This window comes from Cynocephalus volans, chromosome 13, assembly GCF_027409185.1.
Source record: "Cynocephalus volans isolate mCynVol1 chromosome 13, mCynVol1.pri, whole genome shotgun sequence".
In the NCBI taxonomy this organism is placed as follows: domain Eukaryota; kingdom Metazoa; phylum Chordata; class Mammalia; order Dermoptera; family Cynocephalidae; genus Cynocephalus; species Cynocephalus volans.
Window position 1 is genome coordinate 33,859,708 of NC_084472.1, and position 23,180 is coordinate 33,882,887.

Genomic DNA, 23,180 nt, shown 5'->3' on the forward strand with positions numbered 1-23,180 from the left:
TTTTTTTCTTTAATAAATTTCTCCTGCTTTTAAATAAAATTTATATATTTTAGTCTGGAATTTGTGACCTTTCACATTCTGCTTCTCAAATAATATCTCCTGCCATTCTCTTGAATGTAGCGTAGATTTTAATCTCCATGAAACAATTTTTCCTATATTCGTGAGGCCATTTTCCCATATATGGTCCTACTACAGAGATGAGATGGATCGCCCCTTCCTGCAAAATTTGATCTGAATGTGGAGACGGGTGATCGCACACGCACACGCACACGCACACGCACACGCACACGCACACGCACACGCACACGCACACGCACACGCACACGCACACGCACACGCACACACACACCAAGAAGGTATGGAAGGTTTAATATTCACATAAGGAGGCTTTCTGGGGAGAGCAGAGCAGGCTCCCAAGCAGGTATAAAGATGGATTGTGAGCAAGGGAAAGGAGACCGGCTTGGGTTTTTTTTGTGTGTGTATGGGGGCTGGAGTTTTCATTATTTGGATTTTCTGCTGAGGCCAGGGAAGATAGCGAATAAGCTTTTTTTTATCAGCTTTCCCAGATGTGGGGCAAAGGGGAAGGAGGACAGAGAGAGGCTTGAGAACTCTCAATAGTCAAATATGGAGTAAAAATCTGTGTTATACTTTGCTTTGCCCTGTGTTTATAGGTTTACTTTTCTTAGGAAAATTTTATTATATTTGGCCACATATCTAAGAATCAATCACCCTTAAAGAAAAAAAAAAAATATGAGAGTAGTGAGAGAGCCCAGAATGTAAGAGGTGAGATCACTAGTATCTGTTCATCTGTTTCATACTATTTTGAGGTCTAGATATAGAAGAATTCGAAAAAGTCTCAAATATCACAGAGAAAACATCTTGAAACATTGATGAATGTGATTCCCTTAATGAGGATTGACTTTAGCAAAGCAAGCACGTTTTGCATTGTTTGTCCAAAATGAATTTACTGTAGAGCTATTGAAGCTAAAGCTTTTGGAGCCCTAACTTGCATGAGAATCTTCCAAGGCATTCTGTCTAATTTTATATTTGGACTTTTGAATTATTTATATTAAAGAAAGGGTTCCTCTCTGCAATTGCATAAACTTTAGGTCCCACAAAACTTAATTCACCCCTGCGTTTGTCATAGTAGGGGATAAAAAAATATGAGAAAGTCACAGTCCCTTCTCTGAAACATCTAAAATACTTCTGAAGTGACAGACATATGTAAATACACACACTTAAAAAAGAACAATTTCATTGCTATGGGAAAGTTAAAGGAAGTGGCAAGTGAATACAGGAAGGCTGTTTTCATTTGGGTGCTGTCTAGACTTCATGGAGGAAATTACTCTGGAGTCTGAAAAATGAAAATATTTTGTTATGCAGAGTGATCAACACTGGACATTCTAGGCAAAGGAAACAGCAAATAATTTTCAAGGATAAATAAGCAATAGGGGATGGAGTTAAAAAGGTAGGCTAGAGCACATTCATGAAAAGGTCTTTTTTTAACTTTATATATCATAGAAAATTTCAAACACATACAAAAGTAGAAAGAATAGTAGTAGGCAGCTTCTCAGTTACCTCTTCTGATATCAGTAGATCATTTTAAGGAAAAAGTAGATCCAAATGCTGGGTTAACCTTGCTGAATTATTGTTTTCTTCTAATATTTTACCGAAAAATTTCCACTTCATTATAATTGATATATTCAAGCAGAAACAGAAAGTGATACATCCACTTTTTCTAATTGCCCTATTGTATAGGCTTATTTGAATTACTAAAAGCAGAAGTCCTGGAGACTTACTTTGTATGTGAAAAAAATCAAGCTTCATATAGACTTCACTTGGGATCATACCTCAGGAAACAATCAAAGCAAATGGCATAACATGGTAACTGATTGAGTAATTGGAAATGACATGGTTTTAATACCATCACAAATTTTTAATAACTGTGAGTCCTGGTGGAAATTACTCTATTTCTCTGAGTTTGAAAATATCATGAGGAAAGTGACGTCCACTTTTGCACCTAGTGGTAGCCTGTTAAAAGGAACTTAAATGTATTGAACATTTACTCTGGGCCAGGCAACATTAAACGGTTCTTATACATTATCTCATATATTTTTTGCAAACTTCCTGAGATATTTAATGCTTTTAATGTAATTATTCAGATTAAGTATTTAGCACAAATATGTTTAGTAATTAACAAACCAGCAAAGCAAGGCCTAATGTTAAATCCAGGTTTGCACTTCAGTCCAGTGAGAACACTACACCACTGTGCTAGACTGCCTCGCTATACCAGTTTTCATACATAACGTTTTTTCTCTTATTCCAATTCGCATGTTTATAGCCAGTTTGCCTTGCCGTGCTGTTCCACATGCTTCACAGCAGAGTATCCTGTGCACAAAATTACTATCCTCTTCACTGGATCATGATGATTGCCTTGTAAACTTACTTTTTGACAATCCTCATAGAATTGTCACATAATTTAATCAGTGTTCCAAGAAATTTTGAAAAACACAGAAATGACCAATATATACATCTTTTAAAAACTTAAAATGCTAACTGATAGATTTATAGTGCCTTTTTTTACTATTTTATCACTTTGGATCCTTTCTCATACCAAGCCAAATATCCCTATAATGAAACTCTGGTCTTATGTGTTTTCTTTACCTTCTTCAATAAAAGCTGGATATTTTTATTTTTTAACCTTAAAACTGACATTAGCTGGGACTGACTCAGTTTTGTATCTTTATGGACAAATCCATATTAATAACAACATCAATACTGTATTAAACCTGAACTATGGGAATAATTTGTAATCATGCCAAAATTAATAACATTGTGTATCACCCAGAGAGCCTCTCAGGAAGGAGAGTGAAATGGTTATTAACTTGGGTTATTATTGCAGCATTATGGACATTTAAGTAGGCTATAATTCTAGAAATTTAAAGGTCAGTTTGATTTATTCAATTTAGTCAGTCATATGTTTGGAAAGCTAATTAAAATCACAAACAACACGGTTATAACATTTTTGATGACAAGTCGGAAACCTGTATTTTGAGACACAATAGGTAATTATTTTACTAGGCACAGTGGACACTCTTAATGGGTGAAAGGGACACTTTCTTATTTTCCTGATTGGGTCTAGGAAGGCAGGTCCTGAGGGAGCTTATTTTTCTGGATACATGCACTTTCTTCTCATGGATTTCTTATATCAAAACACTATTCCTCAGATCCTACTTTGACTATGGAACTGGTATTACGCAGAATAAGATGTTGCTTTTTTGATGTAATTTAAAGATCTAAAATGATCTCTCAGACCAAAAGATTTCTGTCTTCATCTGCTTTAGTGTCTCACATTTTTTCTCACTGGAAATACATTCCTTTTGTTTTAAATAATTTCAGCCTGGAGGAAACTGATATAGCAAATGCCCCTGGAAGGGTAGTATCTTGAGTTGTGTTTATTTTATAACAGAAATTTATAGGAAAAGAAAATAGTATAGGACAGTGATGCCTGAAGATAGAATAAAAGATGCAAGAAGTTGGAAGTGATAAGATGCCAAAAAAATCTAATAGATGAACCACGCAAGAGTAAATATGTAATGAAAAAAAGAAGTATTTTTTCCAACTAATATTAAAATGGAGCATTACATGTGCCTCTTTTTAAATATAATATCTAGCTATAGTCTGAGAGAACAATTCAGACATGGCTATTAGTATCAATGGCAAAAAGAAATATGGGTGATGAAATACCAGTATAATTAAAGGGCAATACATGAAGAAAATATGAACCAGGTCTTTGGACCATCCTAATGGATATAACTGGAAGGAAATGAAATAATAGATTTGAGACCAACTTTCATGGTACCCTCAACATTTAGCTGCCTTACATGACTGTAATTACCAAGCTATATCTTATAGCTAAATAGCTTCCAACGAGTTCTTAAATTATTTAGATGACAACTTTATGATCCCCAAAGTGAAAACTTTAGCTATAGGAATATCTACTTTAGGATGACTGCCTACTGACAAAAACGGACTGAGAGAAGGTGGGAAAGTTGAAGGAGATGGGGACAGGAATGGGACCACTGGGCTACTAACCACTGGGCAAGATTGGTGCTGTGTTTACTGTAGAAAATGGGATCTTCAGAATTTATCTTGGCTCAAAACAAATCCATAGCTTCTTTCTTAGAAGCTATTTGTGTTCCATCTGATGTGATTGGTAGTTTCCTGTGAAAAGTGCCTTTTAATCTATTTATATTTTAAAGCACCTAGTATGTGCTAGCATGTAAAAGGTATTGTGTACAAGAAAATAAACAGTTCTTACATTTAGAGCTTATAATCTAATAAAGAGAAAAAATACATAGAAGTGTTAGACAGCAGAACTAGTTATTATTTAATAAAATAAAATTTTGACTTTCATATGCTTAGAAGTGGAAATATGGGATGCAAACCACATTGTTATGGGCAAAAGATGGTACATGTTATTTGATGTCAGTTGTAAGGCGTAAAGTAGGAGACACAGTTAGAATGAGAGTTTATCCCTTTTTAAAACATCTACTCAGATGTGAAATAAGGAAGATCAAATTTATAACTGACAATTAAGTGGAAGATTCTAGAAAGGCATAATCCATAAATTGTACTGAAGGAATATAAAAACTAAAAGTAAGCTCACTTTATAGGAACTTTTTGGGGAAAAGAACCTAGTATCCAAGAAAATCCAAATCTCAGATGCTACTTTCAACTGTAAAGAGAATAGTAGGTGAGGCATATAGTTATTATTATTATTATTATTATTTACCACACAAGGGTGCTTACAATGCACACATCATCATGGCAGGCAGTATCTGAGTGCCCTTTAGAAACTTATGATGTAAAGTAATCATTTCAAGTTGTTGGAAGTACAAGAATGGTACAACCAATTATATAAGGTTGACATGCCCAAAGACTGAAGCAAAAAGAAAAGTTCGGCATCAGGAGAAGGATGAGTTTGCTGTGCACTATATTTTCCAGATAGAAATTCAATATGAAAAAGAGTTTTGAGATGGGCCCTGATGGATAATTAGGATTAAGGTAACAAGGGAATATGCTCACTGGAAAGGTATTTTGCACTGGCAATTTGTGAAACTATATCATTAAAAACTCCGCTCTGTATTTCTGATACATTGGATAGCAAGTAGCATAATATGAGGTTGCCTATCACAAAACAGAATTCCTTGTAGCTGTTAAGAAAATGTGTTATGTATTGATGAAATATCCTTTAATTTACCTGTCACTATTACCCACCTCCAGGTCTCTTGGCTTAACTTTTATTGTAGCCATGTCAGAATTTACACATATTAGGACTAGTGTTATGACTATGGAAGACACTGTCTCCCAAATGTGGACTATCAGTGCTACAGATTTGAAATGGATAAGTGTATTGGCAATTTGTATCAACTTATATTGGTAAGCATGTTACCCTAAACTTAGTATTTACCGTCTTTGATTTACAGGTTATTTATGAAACATTTTGTCCTTTAAGCGGCTTGGTTAAGAAAAATAAATACTATCACCTTTTCATTCTGGACTTTCTCTGGGGTAGAGCAATTACCTTCTTCAGTCCAATCAGCACAGGGCTTCACAAAAGTAATTGCTAAACAAATATCTGTTACATGCATAAATTTCATTTTAAGCCAATGCTTTTCCTCTAAATTGTGTATTCCCCCATAAGCATGAATTGATTACATGAGCATGTGAAGCAAATTAAGAAACTGAACAGTCTATGAGTTCTCCCTATCATAGGTTTTCATATGTTCTAATTAAAGACTTTTTATTTTATGACAGTTATTAAAATGTTAGCATTGAGAACTTATGTTTCTACATTGCAGATTGAAGATACACTAAAGAATATCTGCTAAATATATATTTCCTCAAAATGATAGAAAATAAATAAAAATAGGTACATGAATATCATGGAGAAAAGAGAAAATATGCCACACCAACAAAAGAGAATCCTGAGATCACATTTGGAAGGAAAGAAGAGCTATGAACATGCTTAGGAAACATTGCTGTGGAGTTGATTATAAGGTTTCTTATGCTCAGAAATGATGACAGCTAGGAAGAGAAGTGCAGATATAAGTACCTGGCAGGTTTATCAAGTGGGCTATTTCAGTGAAGCAACTGGCTGGTCAAACTTGAAGCATTTACTTAATCTGGGGCTAGGAATCAGCTTCAGAGAGATTTACCTCAGGCTGGACCAGCAAGTACAGGATCTTGAGAGGAAAAGAAAGACAATTCTCTGAGTGCGTGGTGATGTCTGGGTGGAGTAGAAAGCATCATGCTTGACATATTCGCTGGTGAGGATGGTCAGTCTATTTCACTATCACAGTTGGTATGCCATTGCCTCTAATGTTTGGATTTCCCACATATAGCAGGGGCTATCAACTTCTACCAAACAGGCTGGACAAACAGATGTAGCACACTTCCACCCAGATCCATTTTATGCCCTCTCTGACTTCATCAGTGTTCTTAGAAACTGACCGAAATAGGATGCATCACACAATCTTCCCTGCCCCCCTGATTCTTGCTGGGGCCAGTCACTGGAAGAAACTAGTAGGAAAGCAGAGGGTTGGATGAGAGAAAGATTGGTGTGTTTAATTCTCCTTAATCCCTCTTTGAGACTGTCAGGGGTTGAACTCTTCAAAGGCTATAGCTTGTGTGGATGGCACCTCTGCAATTTCATGAGCCTCTACTGACTCCTGATCCTTCGGATGTAGATAGATTTCCACTGTCTCTGGCACTTGGTTGTCTCACCATCACTTGGTGGTGTTTAACCTTGCCCACACTTCTGCAAATTGTTCATTTAAAGCATACTGTCTCTTTTTTACAGAGATCCCAACTAACAGACTTATCAGTACCAAGAACGCTGCCCTCCCCCCTTAAAAGATGGAATTCTGGGATAGAATTGTTTATCTTTTAAAAAAATAATGCAGATGGTCTCCATGACAACACTGATAATCCATGATTACAGCTATTAAAGTTATCATTGATGATGATATGAAGTAAATTGCAGGTGGAGAGCAAGGTAAAGGGAGATCAAGTGGTTGAGGCACTTAATTGCTATGGTGATAATGGTGATTACACAGGATGAGATGGTGGGGCAACTGCTTCAGCTACACTAAAGGGCCTATAAAAAGAATAAAAAAGAAGCTTAAGGATGTAATCTCTGAACTCAAGGCATGGACAAAAAATCAGAAAGCCTCGAATGTGGCCTTAAAGGAATCTCTTCCCTTTTTAGCTTTTGGAGAAGACATAGATAAAATTCAGATGTAAGATGTAAATGGACACATTTCAGAGCTGCAGTAGATGCCACACCAAACTTGTGTGCTAAGTAAGGATATTGACTAGGAAAGAGTATGATCTGGACCTTTGGATGAAGGCATTTGGGCAAAGACGAATCTCAGAATTTTAAATTCCCATATCCCTCTAGAAGAAGATCTTCTCATAATCTGAGTAACCTAGTCCTCTGGGAAAATAAGGAAATTTTTTAAAAAATGTGGTGAAATTGCCTAGAGCAGTTGACTCACACCAGGATGTCTTTTCTTCTCACAGCTCTGCTGTTGTTTCTAGTGCTGTAAGGATGGAAATTATAAACACAGAAGTAAAAGAATACTCTGGGAAGAGGTTTAAATGCATCCAAATGTTGCAGTATCTTGCCAAATTGGATTCCAAAGGAATGTACAGGTAGGGGGTATACCCCTTAGGATTCTATATTTACTATATTAGCTCACGTACCTGGGAGTGGAGTTAACTGCTGCTGAGTTGGTGATATAGTGTCTGAATTCAATAATGGCCCATCATAGCTAAAATTGAGATATCAGACTTGATAGCATATCTAGAAAAGAGTCTGAAGGCTTAAAAAGGGACAGTCAAGTGGAATTTGTCATTGCTCTTTCGTGCTGATGTTTTCAGTCAAGCATTTGATAATTCCAAATTGTGCTATTATGTTTTTATTTGACATTTCATACTAGAGTATGGATTAATAAGGGTCTTGAGAGGAAACAAGACACACTCAAAAAGAATTTCCTGAACCAAAAGCTAATGAGACCTTTTATAGGCAGTGGGAAGAGTTAAAGAAATCAGCAAAAGATGGTGAGGAAACAACAACCAGCAACACCAGGAAGGGATTACTACCCCAAGTTTGAAAAGTCAAAAAGAGAAAATGGTGTGCCTGGTATCTGATGACGAGGCAAGTCAAGAGGACACCATCAGGAGCTATGGCCATAGAGGAATGCAGACAAGGTAGAATTACAGCAAAGCAGAGAAGGAGCGGGGAATAAGCAGTCCTCCCTCTCTCTTCCTACATGCTAATTTTTTGCCAATACCTCCCATTTGACAAACATAAACAGACGCTGGGGTCTGGCAAGCATTTCAGGTCATAACTGTGAGCTTTCCAAGGCAAACCATAGCAGAGAGAAAGGTAAAGACTAGATCTCGGGAAATAAATGGAGAATAGTAAGAACAAAATGCCCCTTTCCCACTCAGATCTCAGGAAATCTTTAGAAATTAACACAATTCACAACATGTTTTCTGATAACAAATTAAAAACAATTATAAACTCGGTATTTTTGTCCAATAAAAATCTATACACCAGAAAATGAAAACACCTACACATCTGTAAACACACACACACACACACACACACACACACACACACACACACACACACACACACACACACACACACACACACACACAAATACACAGACACACCTTTAAATAACACTTACTATAGAATAAATGAAAATAGAAATTGCATACTATTCATAACTAATGATGTGAGTCCAACATTTTAAAACCTGTGGGAAACAGGTAAAAGGATACCTGAGGAAAACTTAAAGAGTGGAATTAATTGATTGGAAATAAAATGATGCAATCAGGGAAAAATAAAAATGTCATTATTTTCAGATCATGTGCTTATTATTCTGAAACTGCAATAAAAAATAGATAAATTATTACTTATAAGTTCAACAATGTTTATATATATATATGATAAACTTTAAATATTAGTAAAAATTTAACAATGCCAGCAATAATCAACTAGAATCACAAGTAAAAAGTAAAATACAGTTCACAATAGCAACAAAAACTATAATGTGCTTAAGAATTAAGTTAATCAAAAATACTAAGACCTAATTTTATAAGAAAGTTTAGAATGTAAAGAAAGTAACAGAATATAATTTGAATAAATGAAAAGCCCATGTTTTTAGATGGGATGATTACTATTTATATAAATTATTTCTCAATTTAGTCTATAATTACAATATGATTCCACTAAAATTACAATTAAATTTATTGTTCAACTCAGTAAACAATATAAAATTTGCATGGAAGAATAAAAGGCCAGGAAGAACTAAGTGAATTTATAAAAGAAAACTAAGGTTTGTGGGAGGGGTGCATAATCATGTGAAAATTAAAATAATAAGACAAAATAATATGTTTTTCTTATAAGGACAAAAAAAAATAGGCCAGTGAAACATCATGAGTCACATAGACACTGACTCATATATTTGGGACCATTATATACAATAAAATTGACACCATAAATCAATGAGTAAAAAACAAGTTCTTAGACAGTTTGGGATTCAGATTAAAATTCTACATATAAAGGTAAAATATGATGGCATTAGAAATGTGTAGGAGTACAATGTCTCTGTGATGTATGGTTGATAGAGACTTCAAAAATAAAAATTTAAAAGCACAAACCATAAGGGATGGAAAGATACAGCAACATAGATAAAGGATAATATGTTATGACAAAGTGGAATTTATTCTAGGAATATAATGTTGGTTTAACATTCAAAAATCAAACAGTATAATTTAACATTAATGAAAAAAGATAAAAACATATGATCTTCTTAATAGATACAGAAAAACATTTGACAAAGCTCAACACACATTTATGCTAAAAAAAAATAACTCTCAGTCAACTAGGATTAGGAGGGATCTTCTTCAATCTGGTAAAACCTACAGGTAAGATCATATTTCATGGTGAAAACCTGAGTGGTCCACCCCCTAGGATAGGGAATTAGTGCTATTTGCTCTCACCACTTGTATTTTACATTGTACGGAAAGTGCTAATCAGTGTAATAAAGCATGACAAAGAAAGAGAAGGCATGCAGATTAGAAAGGAAAAAGCAAAGCTGTTTTCATTAGCAGATACTATAATTTTTGTATATAGAAAATTCTAGGAGACATACTGAAACCTAATAAAGATCTTAGGATACCTGCTCCATATAAAAATCAACTAAAAAAAAAATATCAACTGAATTTCTACATTTTTGTAATAGACTATTGAAAATAAGAAATAGTATTTACTATAGCATTAAAAACAACAAATAATTAAGGATAAATGTAACAAAATACATTCTTACCCAATACACTAAGAATTGTATAACACTGCAAAAAGATATTAAAGAAGACTAAACAATGGAGAGATATACCATGTTTTTAGATAAGAAGAGTCAATATTATAAAGATATGAATTCTCCCCAGATTTGTTTATAGATTCAGTCTGAGTATAATCAATATTTCAGCAAGATTTTTTTATAAATTAACAAACTGATTGTAAAATTTATATGCACATACAAAGGATCTACAATAGCTGAAACAATTTAAAAAACAAAACAAAACTGGAAGACTTATACTACCTGATTTTAAGTTTGTTATAAAGCTACACTAATCAAGAATTTGCTTTTTACTTAAGGACAAACATACAGATTAATGGATCAGTATAGAGTCTGGAAATATACATACATATATTTCATATTCTATACGTACGTGTGTGTGTGTGTGTGTGCGCGCGCGCGCGTGTGCGCACACATGCACTGGACAAATATTTCCAATGTTGAGAAGTGTAGTTGTTAAACAAATGTGGAAAAAGTGAACTTTGACCTTTTTATTCATACCATTTATAAGAACTTACTTGAATTGCTTCTTAAATTTAAACCTAAAATCTAAAACTATAAAACTTCTGGAAGAAAACTTCTAGAGAAAGTCTTCATATAGTTAAGGTAGGGCAATAATTTCCTAGCACTGTAGAAGAAAGTAAAATAATAAATTTGGCAATCAAAATTTTAAAAATAGATTTTTTAAAAGCTATCATGAAAAAACTCAAAGGTAAGCCACAGATTGGAAGAGAATATTTGCAAAACATATCTAACAGGGAAGTGTTGTGCAGAACATAGAGAGAACTCTAACAATTCAATAGTAAGAAGAAAGACAATACTATAAAATAATAGTCAAATTATTCATATAAACACTGAACAAAAGAAGGTATATAGATAGTCATAAACACATAAAATGCTCAGCATCATTAGTTTTCAGGGTTATTCAAATTAAAATCACAACGAGATGCCAATAAATATCTACTTATGTAATGAAATTTAAAAGTCTAATCATACCAGTTCTTGGCAAGGATATGGAGAAACGAATACCCTCTTTGTCAGCAGAAGTGTAAAATGCTATAACCACTTTGAAAAACATTTTGGTAGTTTCTTATAAAGTTAAACATACATGTTCCAAACAAGAAAATGTATTTATTAAAGAAAAGTGAGAACTTTTTCACAAAAAGACTTGTAAAAAAAAGTTCTAAGTCCCTTTATTTCTGTCTTTTTAATATTTATTTTTAATTTACAAATGAAAAGTGTATATAGTTATGGTGTACAACATGATTTTTTGAAATATGCACATATAGCGGCATGGCTAAATCATGCTAATTAACATATGCATTACCTCACATATTTATTATTTATTTGTGGTGAGAACCCTTTAATCTATATTCTTAGTAATTTAGAAGTATACAATACATTGCTATTAACTATAGTCCCCATCTATACAATAGATCTCCCGAATTTATTCCTCTTATCTGACTGAAATTTTGTATCCTTTGACTAAAACCTCCTCTCCCCACTCCTTCATCACCCCATAACCACAATTCTACTCTCTGCTTCTGAGTTTGACTGCACATATAAGTGAGACCATGTGGTATTTGTCTTTCTGTGGGGATGGGAAAAACTGCAAAGGGGCACAAAGGAACATTCTGAGTCGATGGAAATAGTCTATGTCTTGATTGCAGGTGGTGGTTCCACTTTCTTATTCATTTGTCAAAATTCACTGAAGTATAAAATAAAATGGACATATTTTATTGTATATGTTATACTTGAATAAGTTGATGAAATTGAAATTGTTTTTCGACTCAGTGAAGCATACCTTAGGCAAAGATAAAGAGCAAGTAACACATGGGGGAGATATTTACAATATTTAAAACTAGCCATGGGTTAGTATGTAGGATATGCAAATAATTCCTGCAAATCAATTACAAAAACTCAGAAACTCAAATAGAAAAAGGACAAAGAACATAAAAAGGAAATGTATAGATTGAGTAATCCAAAATACTGAAATACATATGAAAAGACACCCAAATTCATTGAAAACCAGTGAAGGTAGAACAGAACACAAAATATGAGATATCATTTTGCACCTACTACAGCCAGCAGAAATGAGAAAAGCTGGGTAATCCTAAGTATTGGTGCTCTGTGATGTGGGCGTGCAGGAACCCTGCACATTTAGTGAGCAAAATAGATGGTACAACCATCTTAGGGAGCAGCTGCTGGCCTCTGTGGTATGGGGCCTTGGTAGAATTGAGAGAGGTAAATTACACGTATGGTCTCCTGCTGAGAATGTTTTTTTTCCTTATTCCTCTGTATATTACCAGTGGTTTTTGCTCTCTGCTGTGTTCATGGAGAGTGAAAATCATTAAAGTTTCTGTGCATTTGATCCTTTATCACTCAGTCATTAAAAAGTGCCTTTTCCTGTCTCCTTCAATGCACTTTTGCCTTGAATTTAAATCCACCTAACATTAGGAATGGGTAACTACTGTCTTATTCTTTGTATTAGCCTATAAAGGCTCTTCAGAAAGTTCATGGAATAATTTATCTTTTAATTCCATTTTTCCACAAACTTTTTGAAGTACTCTTGTAGATTGCCTTCATCCATATTTTATTCTCATCACTTCCAAGTCACTTTGTTTCAGGTGTTCTTTTTCATTCAATAGAAGTTTGGGTTTTATCTTATGATCCATATCAACCATTTCTTTCTATCAGTGGGTGTGTTTCACCTACTTAGTTGTTTACTTTTATTGAAAAGGACTGATCTATTTGGCCATTGATCTGTCATTTATCTTATAAAACCTATTTTAATGGCTTTAGTTTGCTTTCATTCACTCTTCGTGTGTGTTTCTTCATAAAAATAACAAAATTCTTCCTAGGGACATAAAAGATGACTTGAAAAGATGGATAGTTGTTCTTGGATAAGACTATTCACAGTCATAAGCATGGAAAATTTCTTTGGTGTAAAGAAAAACTTATCATGATCCCAATAAAAATCCAACCTGATTTTTTAATTAAAGGACTTTTTAGTTTGTAAGGAGACATTAAAGAAACGAAAATAGTTGAAAAATTCCTCACAAAAGAGGAGTAATATTAATAATAAATTTACTTTTTCCTGGCCCCTTTATCCCAAGTCTTGCTCTCCATAGACAACCTATTTTAGCTCTTTTAAGGCATATTTCTAATAAACTCAAAATCTCAAAGAACATACTTTTACTATATTTAGTTTATCAATTTTATTTTTATCGTTTTTTTTCTTGCTTTTCCCCCTTTTTGTTTACCTTTTTTAAAAATCAATTTTAGATATTATCAAATAATTTTCTGCTTTTATGGGTAGGAACATAGTTCTTTTTTACAACCTTCCTCTAGCTTCTCCATCCTCCTGATATATATAGTTATGTATCTGTGGTTATGCATCTCAATAAATGTTAGTTACGTTATTGCTATTTTGTTAAATGTTGTTTGCAGCAGAACCACTTAGAGTGTGTTGGCTACATTTAATTTTTTTGTATACATTTCTTTTAATAGAAGTTTCTATGGACTTTTTCTCTCCCTCTTGAAATGTTTTTCTTCTGATGATCACCCCATAAATATAAAAATCTCCACTATACCAGTTATTATACTAATTACCATTTCCCCCCAATCACCTTTGCTTCTGGAGACACCTGTCGTTTTGCTCTGTCTTGGACTGGGTCTTCTTTAGGTCTGTTTGCAAGACTACTAGCCCAGGATATGTCTTGAATGAACTCCTGCACTGGGTTCAGTTTCCTGCTTTGTTCCCTCATTTTACTGGAGGTAAGATATTGTTTTAGGGTTTTCCTTACATTAGAGAGACCTCACATACCAGTATTGAAGGTTTTGTCCCTTAGGCTGTTTAATTTCTCCAGAAAACTTTTTTCTAATTTTCCCTGAACAAGAGGTTGCTGACTCCAAGGTTGAGGATCTGCAAATGCCAGAATAAGCCACAGTTTACTCCAAGATTCCAACCTAACCACCCTAAGTATCTCCAATCACTCATTCCATTTTTGTTGGGCAAAATATCCTATTTTTGTACCTGGGCAGAAATGTCAGGCTGCCTTTGCTCTAACTCAAGGAAGGAGAGCAGGAAAGAGAAGGTGAAAGGGGTCCAAATGTCGCTAGGTTTAGCTGCTCCATGTACAGAACTTAGGCCCTTTGTTGTCAACCTAGGTCAAACACACCTCCTGTCCAGCATCTGTGCCTCTGCTGAGGCCAAAGCCCCTCCATTCAGGATTCTGAAAGGCCCATGTTCCATGCCCTTCAGCTCTCTCTGGATTTTACCTGGCCTTCTAGGTTTCATTCCTCTGATTGTGGCTGCTAACATGTGTCCATACACTTTCATCTTCCCAAATCTTTGGTGCTGCCTTTAGTCGCCACTTTTATTGGCTTGTTCTTTGTCATACCTCAAAGCTTTCATTTTAGTGTGTCAGTGGAGGTTTTAGAGAAACATGAAGTTAGAACTTGCTGGGTATGCAATCTTGTATGGAAATCTATAATGTTTTATTACACGGTAAGGCAAGTCCCCTCAAAATACTCTTCTTTTTCTAATTTGTCTGAGCTATTATTTTCTATTATTTATCCACATGGAGTTTAGGAGCATTTTGACAAGTTCAAAGAAAAAAAAATCCAATTGGAATTTTAATTGGAAATGAATTAAATTGATTAACTTGGGAATGATTGCTTTTCATTTTTAATTAAATTTTCAAGCACTGTTTTTAGCTTTGCTAATTATAAATTTCTAAATTTATTGCATTTTTGTCAGAACCTGGTCTGTGCAATTTCTGCTTCTACAAAACAGTAGAGTGAGTGAAGCTATTGTCCTTGGCATCACCTGGCATCAAATAGAAATGCAAATTACTGGGCCTTACCCCAGACCGCCTGAATCAGAAACCGTGGGTGTGGGGCCCAGCAAGCCCACTGCAGGACTCTGATGCACACTAACATTCCAGAACCATTGAGTTTAACATCTGACTAGCCATGTAACCTTGGGAAAAATATGTAATTTAAGTCTAAGCATCTTAAGTAAATGGAGATATAATTGCACAAACTTTACAGCATTGTTATTAGGAATAAATAAGCATGAAGTATTTAGAATATTTCCTGGCGCATTGTGAATACAGAATGATTACTAGTGATCATTATAGCTATTACATGGTCATATTGTATTTTTGTTGTATACGATCATTAAATCTTTGTCATGATCAATTTTGGAAAATATTCAATGTTTGTTGTAACAGTGAGCATATTCCCCTTTCTTTGTGTATGACATATTTGCTGTCTTCATGAAAACAGATGTTATAATTTGTAGATCTTCTACATACTTATTTCTTTTTATTAATTATTTGCTCATTGGACCTATAAAAGATTGTATATTTTGTTAAACTCTCCCCAAACTACTACATTTCTGTAAAATATTTCCTTTAGTTTGAAAACTTGGTTGACCTGTGTCCATGTTGTGTTATACTGCATTACCCCCAGGTGTTCTTTTAATTTCAAGTATTTTCTTGTCTTTTTAGCATGAAATATCCTTTATAAGCATTATATGACGGTATTTCAAAAAGTTAATAAAATGATTTGTGTTTTCTTTTAATTCTATTTTTCCATGAACTTTTTGAAGTTCCCCTGTATAGCTGTTTTTTCAAATACACTTAGATCTATATATTTTAATATGAGTGCTTACCCCCATTAGCATTATAATTGTATAGTTCTACATCCATCTGAATTAATTTTCCTAGTGATTCAGTCTATCTACCTATCTACCTTGTATTTATCTATTTATTTATTTTAACTTTTATTTATTTATTTACTATGTTTTCTTTTTTCATTCTCAAGTATTTTGGAAGGTTTTATTCATGACTTATGGTTACTTTTACCAAAATTAATATTTAATTCATGTTTGACTAATTTTTAGTATTAAAAAAGACACTACCTCTGTGCCTCACCATTTAGAGGCCATGAAATATACTTCTGATATTTTCATTGTCATATTTTCTCCAATAGTGAACATGTAGAACAAGAAATCAAGAAAGCCTGCCCATTTACAATAGCCACCAAAAAAATAAAATACTTAGGAATTGAGTTAACCAAGTAGGTGAAAAATCTCTATAATGAGAACTACAAACCACTGCTGAGAGAAATTAGAGAGGATACAAGAAGATGGAAGGATATCCCATGTTCTTGGATTGGAGGAATCAACATAGTGAAAATGTCCATACTACCCAAAGTGATATACAAATTCAATGCAATCCCCATCAAAATTCCAAAGACATTTTTCTCAGAAATGGAAAGAACTATCCAGATATTTATATGGAATAATAAAAGACCATGCATAGCCAAAGCAATGCTGAGCAAAAAAAATAAAGCTGGAGGCATAAAACTACCTGACTTTAAGCTATACTACAAAGCTATAATAACCAAAACAGTATGGTACTGGCATAAAAACAGACACACTGACCAATGGAATAGAATAGAGAATCCAGAAATCAACCCACACACTTACTGCCATCTGATCTTTGACAAAGGCACCAAGCCTATTCACTGGCGAAGGGACTGCCTCTTCAGCAAATGGTGCTGGGAGAACTGGATATCCATATGCAGGAGAATGAAACTAGTCCATACCTCTCACCATATACTAAAATCAACTCAAAATGGATTAAGGATTTAAATATACACCCTGAAACAATAAAACTTCTTAAAGAAAACATAGGAGAAACACTTCAGGAAATAGGACTGGGCACAGACTTCATGAATACGACCCCAAAAGCACGGGCAACCAAAGGAAAAATAAACAAATGGGATTATATCAAACTAAAAAGCTTCTGCACAGCAAAAGAAACAATTAACAGAGTTAAAAGACAACCAACAGAGTGGGAGAAAATATTTGCAAAATATACATCTGACAAAGAATTAATATCCAGAATATATAAGGAACTCAAACAACTTTACAAGAAAAAAACAAGCAACCCAATTAAAAAATGGGCAAAAGAGCTAAGTAGGCATTTCTCTAAGGAAGATATCCAAATGGCCAACAGACATATGAAAAAATGCTCAACATCACTCAGCATCCGGGAAATGCAAATCAAAACCACATTGAGATACCATCTAACCCCAGTTAGGATGGCTAAAATCCAAAAGACTCTGAACGATAAATGCTGGCAAGGTTGCAGAGAAAAAGGAACTCTCATACATTGTTGGTGGGACTGCAAAATGGTGCAGCCTCTATGGAAAATGGTATGGAGGTTCCTCAAACAATTGCAGATAGATCTACCATACGACCCAGCTATCCCACTGTTGGGAATATACCCAGAGGAATGGAAATCATCAAGTCAAAGGTATACCTGTTCCCCAATGTTCATCGCAGCACTCTTTACAATAGCCAAGAGTTGGAACCAGCCCAAATGTCCATCATCAGATGAGTGGATATGGAAAATGTGGTACATCTACACAATGGAATACTACTCAGCTATAAAAACAAATGAAATACTGCCATTTGCAACAACATGGATGGACCTTGAGAGAATTATATTAAGTGAAACAAGTCAGGCACAGAAAGAGAAATACCACATGTTCTCACTTATTGGTGGGAGCTAAAAATTAATATATAATTCACACACACACACACACACACACACACACACACAACCCTGGGTGGGGGGAGAAGATATAACAACCACAATTACTTGAAGTTGATACGACAAGCAAACAGAAAGGACATTGTTGGGGGGAGGGGGGAGGGAGGGAGGAAGGGAGGTTTTGGTGATGGGGAGCAATAAACAGCCACAATGTACATCGACAAAATAAAATTTAAAAAAATTAAAAAAAAAATAAAAAAATAAAAATAATTTAATTTTTACACTGCTATGGATGGAATTGTTTTCTCTCCAAATTCATATGTTGAAGCTCTAACTCCCAAGGTGGGAGATAGGGCTTTTGGGAGGTAACTAAGGTTAAATGAGATGATAAGAGTGGGGTCCTAATCCAGTAGAGCTGGTGGCTGTGTAAGAAGTGGAAGAGAGAGATTTCTTTCTCTCTCCATGCACAACTGAGGAAAGGCCATGTGAGGACACAGCAGGAAGGCTGATATCTGTACCAGGAAGGTTTCACCACAACCTAGCTGTGATCTCAGGCTTCCAGCCTCCAGAACTGTGAGAAAATAAATTTCTGTTATTTAAGTTTCCCAGTCTATGGTATTTTGTTATGGCAGCCTGAGCTGACTAATACATGCAACTATCATTGCTATTAAATGATTTTTTTTTTTTACATTGCTTACCTTGTTTCTAGGGAAGTTATTAATATTTGGGTTCTCTTTTGCAGCTATGCACAATCCTTAACTAACTTTCTTTTAAATGGTTTCACCATCATTTCTTTTTTCCTTTTTTTCTTTTTCTTTGCTTATTATCTTTATAGGTCGTATTATATTTATGTCATTTTTCTCCTCAGAGAGGTTACACGCATATCTGAGAAGACTTTTACAAATAAAAGGCAACTTGGTCAAGTATTAAATTCTTAGTTTTCAAAATATTCCCCTCAAAACTATGTTACACATTTATAACCCCCCAACGTCCTCCAGCATTTTGCTTTGCAAATATAAGTTTAGATGGCAACATAACTTTATACCTTGGAACATTTCCTGCTTACTTTTCCAGTTTTATGTTTTTCTTAGTTTTGTAATTATAATAAAAATTGCTAGATTTTTATTGTAATCTAAATGTGATTTTTTTTTATTGATTTTGTTCTAAAATCTGTGGACCTTTCAATATATACATAGATTTGTAGAGCTGAAGAAAGCGTTATCTTCCAGTATGTCTTTCATGTTTTCCTCTGCTTTCATTGGTCTTTTTTACTTCTTTAGAAATACTTTTAGCTGTATTTATTTTTGACCCATTTTGGATATGCTCTGCAAGTTACGATACATTTCAAGACTTTGATTTTTGCTATCTGTGATAGTTTCTTGTTTGTCCTTGAAATCAGTGATTGAATCTCTTGCCATTTAAAATCAATTCTTTTCTTTACATGCTCCACCATGCTTTCTAATTTTACTTTTATTTCTTATGCCCATGAATTATCTTATCATTCTTTCTTTCCTTTTATTTTTTAGAGTTTACATCTTAGCATGGTAGGTTTCTCCTTACAGACCTCTGCTTTTTTAAAGAAGAGAACATGTGTTCTTGTATCTTATTGAGAAAGCCAATCTTGGAACTCTATAGGAGATAATTTCCAGAGGTTTTCCATCTAGGTCTCCTTCTTATTTTCAATTTCATTTTTTCTGCTTGCTCATCTTTGAACAGGTGGGATATAGCCATGTATTTTAGAAATAGCTATAAATACATATTGTTTTGGATTTATCGGCATATTCTGAACAGTTCCAACTTTCCATCAGATGTTCATTTCCTGCAGATTTCTACTACAGAATATGAATTTGCTCTTACTCATGGTGGCTTAGTGACCTTGCAAATTGAAAAACTGCTAGAAAAGTGGAATTACCATTTAACTTTTCATCCAGGTTCTTCTCACATTCCCCCTGACCCTGTGCCACACACGATTTTCAAGTGGAAAAAAAAAATGGAGGGGTGGAAGACAGTGTCCTGAATGCCTAAAGAATTAACACCTGTGCAGAAGAGTAGAAATTGTGGAGCTCTCTTTCTTTTCATCTGAGTTTTGGCCTGATAAAGCCAGAGGGATGAGGTGACTTCTTGGCAGGTGACATTTCTTTCACAATTTAAAGATTTTCAATCCCTGAGATGATGTCTGTGTAGGTTTTCCCTGATGCCAACATTTGAAAGGAGGAAAGTGCGGTCCAGAGAGGTTAACTATTTTATTGAGGTCACACAGCTAATAGTATATTTGAGGGCTAACATCAAGGTCTCTACATTCAGGACATTTTTCCTTAGCAGAACACTAAACTGTCTTTGTTAAGGCAAGTTTGTTCACTGATAAACTTAAGGAATCCCTGATGATTTGAGGATTCTCCAACAGCACAGAAGAGCATTTTCTTTGTGAGAAGTAATATCTAACATTCCCATCCTTGATCTTATATAAAATAGCAGCATGATTCAGTTAATGCTTACCCACATGCCATTTATCAACTTCACTGAGATGCATTTTTGTCCCCTCCCAATGCCTTCCTTAAGTGTACTAGCTCATGTAATCTTGTCCTATTCTGATCTCCTGTGATCTGTGTTGTTTCTGCTCCTCCATATGGCCTTTCATCATTCTCCACTGCATGCTTTAGGTTCTTTCTTGAATCTTGTCTGCCCAAATAGCACCCAACATTCTTGTTGGTAGAGCCCATGTTTTACTCAATCATTCTCCCATGCCATTTACCATAAAACTAGGCCAACAGGAAGTATTTACCCAGTAGCCTAGTATAGAATACAATGCTAAAATTGCATTTCTCTCTGGCGGCTACTTACAATAAAATTAAATTTAATTAATAATCTAATAGTATCTGCATTTCTCTTAAGTTGGCTCAAAATAGTTTTTGTCTACCTTCTTGTTTCCTTTCTTATATAGACCGTTTTTCACAGATACTGTGATTTCTTGTTCAGCAAACATGAAGGGTTTCCATGCGCTGGGCACTGTGCCACTCTATTGGGAAACACAAATGAATAAGATACACTGTTGCAAAGCCTGTCTGATGAGCAAAACAGACATGTATGTAAATGATTTCAGTCAAATTTGGGAAATGCTCCAATAAACTGATGCACTGGAGAAGAGAAGAGATCAAGTAATTTACTTTGGGGTAGGGTCAAGCTCTCTAGCTCATTCTTTTCAGAGAATAAAAGGCAGCAAAAGATCCCAATCACATAGTACCAATAAAGTCTGGATTCTCTGGGGACTTGAAAAAAAAAAAAGTATATATATATTAAACAAACCTCAGCTAATTCCTTCAGTGATGCTACTTGGGAGTTTAAGGACACTGGGACCTCAAAAGGACATCAGTAGACCATGACCAACAGCATAAGAAATAACGAACATTTTCACAATAGTGAAAAAAAATAAATCCCTTTCCTGTGTCCTTCTAAATTTACTTTGACTAGCTATCGAACAGGCGTTTCATAGATTCAATACATCACAACGTGTTAAGTGCTGCTCAGCTCCCGCCTCTCCCGCTGCCCTGCTGTGGACCGTCTCTTTCTGTTTGCATCTTGCCCGTCCTCTGTGCATATAAACTAAGTGTCTCCATTTCTGCTCTCAGAGTGTACCATGCCACACAACCGAGATTTCAAGAACAAATATCAACAGTGGCTAAGCCAAACATATCTTGTCAAGAGAGTGCCACTGCAGTGTAAAGATTGATTTGTCGAGGGAGGTCTTGCATATAAGTAGATGTGAAGGCAAGGACTGAGGTTAACAAGTTTCCACTGTGGGAGTTTATTTATAACAAAATAACAAAAGGACAGTTCTGCCTCTGCCAATTACTTTCCATCTGCATCCGTAGCCGAGTTGCTTTATTCATCACCAGGATCGGCCTCTCCAGTGCAAATCCAGGTAGAGCTCTGTAGACAAAAAGCTTGCCTCAGGACTTATGTCTTCATTTAGATTAGAATAATTTCATGCCAGTCAGTACTGCTTGGAGGTGCTCTTTGTGTCCTGCTCAGAGGTTAGATACACATAAGGAACAAAACAGAAAGGAAAGATATGGACTTTATGTGTGAGGTGCTCACAGAGACCAGACTCACAGACATCACACAAAATAAAGTGTGTGGTAAAGATTTAGTTGCATAAATTTCGAACACTGAGTTCTGCAGGTCAGAAAAGGGAGACATTTTAGCATGTAGCTGTTAGGCATGACTCAAAACAAGAGGTGGTGATTGAGTCAGTAATTCAGGAAGAGTTAGTGTGAGAGCAGACTGCGGTTGGTTACATGGTTATATGGTTATATGTGGATGGTAATGTGTCATCATCTACGAACTCAGTAAGTTGACTATCAAGGCCTATCAAAGTAAGGGCCAGACAGCTGGATGTACAGAGAGAGTAGATAAACATGGAGAAGTTTGTTTTATATGCCCAACCACTCAACAAATATTTATTGCACACCTTAAGAGCTAAGGTACAACATTGTAAAAGACCCAGTTTCTACACCAAAGAAGCTCACTTAGCAGGGAATATACACAGCAATCAGCACTTTGTCAACTATAAGAAGATGTGAGAACTGTTGTAATATCATGGGAACACAGAGGAGGGACACCTAAAATGGAAGAGGACACAGGAAAGGCTTTCCTTAGTGGTTGATGTCTGAGCTGAGAATGTGTGGAGTAGAAGGAAAGGCTACACTGATTCAAACACTTCTGGCTTCTAAAAAGACAAATTACCCCAAATTCTGCAACTGGACACATTTCCTTTAATATAGATGCTATTCTCAGAAAGCTCCTCTTCTAAAACTGCCCTCCTCCAAATGGCAGCAGGTCATGACCATGGGTCTAGAATCAGTCAAACCACAAACAGCAGTTGGCACATTCTACTCAAGAGCAGGACTTCTGTATGCACCACTACAGATCTTCAAGTCTTTAGGAGAAAAAAATCTGCAGCCCACTCATCCAATTAACTCAGAATGTCAGTCATTGTTTGGATAGCACCATGTCCAGATACCTTTATACAGCTGGAGACAGGGAAGGCTTCTAACCTTAGGAAAGGGCTATCTCCTAACCTTGGTTCCAAATGATCTTCGCCTGTACCTACATACTGACCTCAGCCATGGCCAATTAGGTCTCAAAAGTGTGTCCTTGTACATGAGGG